This window comes from Triticum dicoccoides, chromosome 3B (assembly GCF_002162155.2).
Source record: "Triticum dicoccoides isolate Atlit2015 ecotype Zavitan chromosome 3B, WEW_v2.0, whole genome shotgun sequence".
Taxonomy (NCBI): domain Eukaryota; kingdom Viridiplantae; phylum Streptophyta; class Magnoliopsida; order Poales; family Poaceae; genus Triticum; species Triticum dicoccoides.
Window position 1 is genome coordinate 38,327,911 of NC_041385.1, and position 5,225 is coordinate 38,333,135.

General features: G+C 46.4%; 1 pseudogene; it reads left to right on the forward strand.

Annotated features, from left to right (window-relative positions):
- Positions 1-2,968: 2,968 nt before the first annotated feature.
- Positions 2,969-5,225, forward strand: part of LOC119279209 — an 87,144-nt pseudogene continuing 84,887 nt past the window's right edge.

Genomic DNA, 5,225 nt, shown 5'->3' on the forward strand with positions numbered 1-5,225 from the left:
GGCCCAGTGCGACTACGTGGGCCAGTTTGTTCTGATAGCCCAATCCTACACATCACTTTCCTTCTTCTTTTTTTGCCTAGAAAAACTTTGCTTCTCCTTTGATTGGAACCGATCCTGCCGAAGGAGCACATTGACCTAGGCCATTGCCGATTCTCGAAGAAAAAATCCTACGCCATTGCCCACCCCTAAAAAAAACCTGCACCATTGCCCTAGTTCTCAAAAAAAAAAAATTTCCATTTCCCTATTTCTAAAATAAAAACTAGCATTGCCGCTCTCGCCCTTGTGGTACTAATCAGCACCCACGCACAAAATCAAACCAACGCAACACGAGCAGGAATCCCGAGCCAAATAAATAGTCTCCGTTTATACTTCTTCAAACACAGTGGCGGAGCTAGCTTTTCACATCAGGGTGGTCCGCCCCCCAAAAAATTTTTAGACAAAAAATGCGACATGTGAACATTCTAACTAGTTCACAGTATCACATAGAAATAGATCAATATGGTCTTACAAACAAACTAGAATTCTCAATTAAGACTAAGTTTTGCATAAAGAAACCTACATGGTACATATATACTACATGGATCATAGACATACCTTGAGAAGTTTAAAAACACTATGTTTTCGGCCTACGCTTTTGCATTGTCATGAAGGTATCAATTATATCATGTTCATTCACCTTGGAGAAAGGATTTCTCTCAACACATGTGACTAGACAATCATCCAAAAGACTATCGCCCATCTTATTTCTCAACTTGCTCTTGACTATGCTCATGGCAAAAAATGCGCTCACAACATTTGTTGTTGCCACCGGTAGAATAAATACCAATTTTAGAAGCAAGTACACCAAATGATGAACTATATGTCTCCCTATTTGACCAAGCTTAACCGAGAGATCAACAAGATTTCCAAGGCCTTGGAAGTTGTCATCTTTTTTCATGTCATCTATATAGTTATGAACTTGTAGTTTAAGGTGTATCAAGTCATCACTTGAAAAATCTTTGGGATAAAACTCAACAAGTCTTTGTACCTTGCATACCATTTGTGCATCAAAAGCAGCAAATGAGTTGGCGGGATTCAAAGCAGATATAGAAGATGACAACTCCATGTTGATCTCATCAAACCGATTTTCAAGCTCTTGACTAATTTGATCAATGACTCCAAAAAAATTCTCTTCTAAAGTGATCTCCGGCCCTCTTCATTTTACAACAAATCTGCAAGAAAACGACTTTCTCTCAATAAAGCTAATTGAGGCATAAATGATTTGCAGAATTATGTATATGTTCTTCATGTAGTGGATAGCATAGTTCAAAAAAGCAAACTCTAAATCAGAAATTTGTGTATTTCGGTACCTTAAATCAGGCAGGGTATTCTGGTTTTGGCCAGATTTGCAGCAGGGGGGCGAGGCCGCGAGGGCAGGGGCGCCAGCAGTCCCGGCAGCCGGCCGACGGCAGGGGCGCAGCCGCTCGCTGGAGCAGGGCTGCACACAAGGAGGCGTCGGCTGGACCCGAGGGCCGCACGGGCGGGCGGGACGAGAGGCGGGATCTTCCTTTACGGCGGAGGGGGCGCGAGGGGGCGCGACCGGCGGCGCGGAATGGGGAGGCGGCTGCCGGCTTGCCGCGCCGGGGTCGGGGTCGGGCGGCAGTGCGAGACTGCGAGGGCATCAGGACGAGGACGACTGGGTCTGAGCGGATGGCTGCGTTCGTCGTGGACTCCTGGGTGTGTTTACTGGGCTGGGTATTTTTCAGGCCCAATTAAAATGTATAAGTATATAGTAGGCTGTCTCAAAATCCCAGGGTGGGCCGCGGCCCACCCTGGCCACCCTGTGCATCCGCCACTGTTCAAACACCTCTACACACACACACGGTACGTGCGTTCGTTCTTCCACGCAACACCATGGCCACCAGCATGCACCCTCCGTTGTGAATGAGCGTTCCTCTCCATCCTGGCCACGTGCGTGCTTCGTGTTGCTGCACCACGCGACGACGACGGCGACCAGCGTGGGGACAGGTATCTGAGTACCCGTTCTTCGGAAGCCTAGAGCCACTCTACTTTGTGGAGACATACGGAAACTTTCTCACCCAATAGAACTGTGTAAAATGCATGCATCTGGCCGGTAGCTCAGGCGGCACTAAGGCTCATACTATTCAAGATCGACATGTCTGAAAAGTCCTGCACCCACTTGATCTGCAGCCACTCATAATTTCGTCACGGGTCTTCCCTTTGCTCCGTCAATTAATATAGGAGTTCCCACTGTTAGACGTACGACGACTGCGAGATGACTCCATTCCCCAACCATATAGCATCCATTCTTTGTCACATCATTTCTCTCCTATATCCACAAAGCACATCCAAGATCACCAATTTTGTTTGTTGCCCTTCTGTGTATTGCTGACAGAAATTACAAGTCTTTATTCCGATGGCTCCTGTCTACTGGTTCTTAGTCTTCGTCGGGGTTTGGTGGCGGCCACTGATGCTCGCCGGGGCTGATGAGCAGCAAGGGGAAGGCTGCTCATGCTCGGCCAACAGGTGCGGCAACCTCACATCTCTAATCCATTCTGGCTTGCTGAGACAGAGGCGGGAAGACGTGTGGCATCTTGGACTTCGAGGTCACTTGCTATAATAATAGCAGTGCATCCCTACGGAACTCCGTGCCTTTGCAACCAACAGTATCTCTTACGAGGAACGCAGCTTGCGAGTCGTTGATGAAGGGAAGCAGAAACTATTGGAAGCCTCCAGCGGTTGCGGCATAAAGATTGGGAACACCTCCTCCAAACTAGACACTCAGTTCAAGATCGACCTCGGCAACTTGAATCTCATCTTGTACAATTGCACAGAGGAAAGCGCGGTGGCTGCTGCATGCCGGGATAGAGGCCTGGTGCAGACAAGACTGAGGTGCAGGAACGAGTGGGAGGTGTTTGTCCGCGTAGGAGTGCATCACGACCGGATCGGGAACTACGCTAGCTACGCCATGGAGGGCTGCGATGCAACCGTTGTGCCGGTACTAGCCTCATCGTCAGGCAAGACGAACGTAAGCGACTATGAGCAGCTCATCAACGATGGCTTCCTCTTGACATGGGAGGCCCCCATCCCCCTCGAGACAATATCAGGTGAAAACCACACCTTCAGTGAAAGGTTGGAAACTTTACCACAGGCTGTTGGATCTTGTATGTATGGTTTAGATCCATCCATAACTGCTACATGCAGTTTTGCAGAAAAACGCCCGCCCCAGCAATGTTGTTCTGCACATGACCCCCTGACACATACAAGTATTACAGCTAGCTACCTCGTCACATGTGGGGCTTCATCACAAGTCTCCACCTATTTGTGTTGATTGCGTGAAACTAAACGAAGACAAAAATTGAATGATGGGTACTACCCAATTCCTTGTAAATTTAAGTAGAACAAATAGTAAAATACAACAGCTAAAACCATTGCCCAGATTAATGACGAAACCACAACCAAAACCATTACCCAGTTGAAGAACTCCTGCACCTCACGTAGCACATTTCTAGCAATTGAAAAAAATTCCTAGAATATATTTAAGTAAAGCAAAACAGCACAGTTGCACATAGTGTGATTATGCAGCAAGAATGTGATTCAGTCACTTAAATAATGCCACACTCCAATACACGGTTGCAAAATAGATGCATCATTAACAGTGATGGCAAATCTACACCTTTATACATCAGTCATTGAGCACATAGCTCCAGTACACTAGCTAACAACTTGCGGATGCCTGACCCCAACAGATAATACCTCCAGTACACTAGCTAACAACTTGAAGAAGTCCGGCGCCAATAGCTAATAGCTCCACTACACTAGCCAAGAACATACTAATGCAATACTAATAGTCCTAAAAACTTGCAGAGGTCGGTAGGGCCAACAGGCAACCTGAAACAAAAAAAAAATTAATTGGTCAAGCAGTAGGAAAACTCGCAAGAATTTATACCTAATTTTTAATTTTAATATATGAATATAGATATATCAAGTGCATGTTGTATTTATTAGCAAGCAAAATTTTAGAACTATTCTCAAAATTAAGTCCAGAGGAATGTACCGTCATCATGTTTGCTGCACTTCCTTGTTCTTGTTCTTCTCTTTCTGTCTTCGCTCCAAGGAGAAAGGCACGGGATGGCTCATCTTCCATCAGGGATGTTGTACCAGGTACAGGAAGATTACGGGGGTCCTTTTGCAATTCGTCCATCTTTTCATCTCACAATATACACTCCTTATCCAACGGCACGGGATCAAGTTTCCATGCTTCCACTGAATATATGGTTTCCATCAGATATGTACTCCTCCCCCTCTGCCCGCAGCAGCACGTAAGTTCAACCACCAAATTATGTTTTTAATCAAGTTCGTAGCTACACTAGGACAAGCAGTGGTGGTGGTGCCGTTGGGCGCCGTGGTGGCGTCGACGACAGTTAGACCGGGCAATGATGATGCGTCAGTACAACTCTGAAGATGGAGTAGTGGCAGTTGGTGGCGGCGGCCTCTGAGCGCGCCGGATCGGTGTGTGCCCTATACCTGGCATGTGGCTTGGTTGGGGCCTCAGGTCTTAGATGTTAGGTTTGGCTGCGAGGTTCGTGGTATTAGGCCCAGACTATCAGTATCCCTTCATCAGTTGGATAGGAGTAGCGACAGTTGTCGCCTAGACGGTGACTTCAGACTTACTGTTGTATTTCTTTGTAAGGTATTTTGTGAATAATTAATAAAATGGTTGCATGCATCACTCAGATGCAGAGTCCGGGGGTGATCCTCCTTCTCTAAAAAACACTAGGACAAGCAGTGCCTAATTTGTTTGCACTTCCCTACTCGAACCAAGCAAATTATTCGTGTTAGTGACATTATCCTTTAATTCACTAAGCTCTCTAGGCATGGAAGCTCTATCAATCAATTGAGATCCCCAATTTGAGATTAATACATTATTTTGACTTGCTCAACGTGTTGGGCTTTGTGGAAGGATATGATGACGGATGAACGCATGAATGCGGCACTGAACGCTTTGGGCGGGAAAGGGTGCGGGCAAGGGAGAGGGTTTGGGTAGGGCAGGGGCAATACTTTTTTAATAGTAAGAATAAAATGCATTTCGACCCGTCCTAGTTCTCAATCATTTCGTGGCACCGGGTGTGGCTGAACCATCTACGTTGGGGGAGCAAGAAGGGAGGAAGCTTAGATAAGAGAATATGCTCTTGCATCACTTTTTTTAGAAAGCTCTACCAGCG